This window comes from Triticum dicoccoides, chromosome 4A (assembly GCF_002162155.2).
Source record: "Triticum dicoccoides isolate Atlit2015 ecotype Zavitan chromosome 4A, WEW_v2.0, whole genome shotgun sequence".
Lineage (NCBI taxonomy): Eukaryota > Viridiplantae > Streptophyta > Magnoliopsida > Poales > Poaceae > Triticum > Triticum dicoccoides.
Window position 1 is genome coordinate 656,392,462 of NC_041386.1, and position 1,979 is coordinate 656,394,440.

Sequence of the window (1,979 nt, forward strand, 5' to 3'; positions counted from 1 at the left end):
CTTCTTTCCTTAGTTGGAACTATAACCACTATCGTAGTTGTGAATCCCACCAGTTTGAGCCGATGGACACTATTAACAGCTCATGTTGTTTTTTGGCCTTGAAATTCATAAGTTTAAAACTCCTACACTATGTAGTATAGATATGCATGATACTAATATATAGTACTCCCGCCTAATTATCAACTAATCTGTAGATGAAGTACTAACTAATAATCTTGATTAGTTGTAGATAATTAAAGATGGATAAAACTCCCATTTTAAGTAAACTTTTGCGGGTGTGCGGATGCACAGAACTTCACTTGATGGACGAAAAATAGGAACGGTGCAAGTGGAAGCAATGCTAGCGACGGCCGCGGCACGGGCACTGACCTGAACTGGTATCGCGGACATGCCGTCTTCGCTGTCACGCTCGTGCAGCAGCGCGGCGTCGGTTGGGGTCGCCACGTCGCACTTCCTGGCGGCGGCGACCACCACCTGCGCGACCCTGGTGAGGGAGCTACCGCCGGGGGGCTGGTGGCGCCCGTACGCGCTGGTGCCGGCGAGGAACAGTACGACGGCGACCACGCTCAACAGCGCCGGGATGCCGTAGCCGAGCCGCCAGCCGTGGGCGGACTGCACCCACACCAGCATGGTGCCGCCGACCAGCGACCCCAGGGTCAGGGAGAGGTAGAACCAGTTGAAGAAGGAGCTCTGCCGCCCGCGCTCCTCCTCGTCGTCGGACTCCACGTCAAACTGGTCCGCGCCGAACGACGCCATGACGGGCTGCAGCGCGCCGCCCAGCCCCACCAGATACAGCCCCACGTAGAACGCCGCGCTCTCCAGCACCGCCCACGCGCTCGCCGTCACGACACCGTACCCCTGCTCCATCAAGATCCAGTTGAGGTGTCCCCTGATACTCCTTATATACGTATATGATGCGCATCAGCGCGCACGCGTACGTACCGCGACGGAGACGAGGAGGAAGAGCGTGATGGTCCAGAATCTGCCGAGGAAGGAGTCGGCGAGGAAGGCGGCAGCGAGCGGAGCGATGCCGCTGGTGCCCTGCCAGTTGGTGACGCTGTTGGCGGCGGCCTTGCTGCCGGAGTGCAGCTGGACCTTGAGGTAGTTCACCAGGTTCGTCGACAGGCCAAAGTAGGCCGCGGACTGAAAGCAGTTGTTCACTGCAGGCACACCGCGCATGCATCAAGCATTCAAGCATAAGTGACACGGACGTACATGTATGCATGCCAGAGCGGGAACACGAGAACAAAACGAAAAGGTTGCGAGCGTTACCGAGGATGAAAGCGCAGCCCCACGAGGTCCGGCGATCCTTCTTGGACGTGGGATCGGCGGCGTCGCCGTGCGTGCCTTTTGATTCTACCCCTACAGCTTCCATGGTCTTAGCAGTTCGGGTGAGATTTACACAGGCGCGTGCGTGCAGAGCAAACGAAAACCACTCCAGGCAAGGCCCGTATAAGAGCGCATTTAGCAAACCCCGCAAACCGGACAATTCGGCAAAATAACGGTCGGTTTGCGGGATGGAGGGGTTTGGCCGCCCGAGTAGATCCTGTAAATTCGGCCGTCCCGGATTTTTTTTGTGGGATCCCGAATCACAGGCTCATTTCCTTCATATCTATGGAATTTCTGGTGGTTTTGCTGGCTCCCCTTTCCTTTGATGCGAACGAATTTTTGCTCGCTCTCGTTCGCGCCTCCACTCCACGCAGCCGCCACCGCCACACATCCCCGCCCGTTCTTGCTGCCCCACGCCGCATCCATTCCACCAAGTTTCAGCGCGCGCGGGGGCAGGGGTGCCCATTTTTGTCCGGGGGCTCGCGGTCGTCGCCGGCGCCATGGATCCGCCCCGGAGCTTGGCGCGCCACCTTGTAGCAGACAGATCCGGATGGTTCCGGCGCCGGTGAGCCTCGGAATCTGTGGGGCTCGTCCGCGCGCATCGGAGGAAGGGGGCGGTGCGGCTTTGCTTTGGTCGACGGGGAGAAGAA

At 58.5% G+C, this 1,979-nt stretch overlaps 1 pseudogene; it reads right to left on the reverse strand.

Moving 5' to 3' along the window:
- The window catches only part of LOC119283987, a 12,278-nt pseudogene extending 10,903 nt beyond the window's left edge, over window positions 1-1,375 (reverse strand).
- Between the last annotated feature and the right edge of the window lie 604 nt (window positions 1,376-1,979).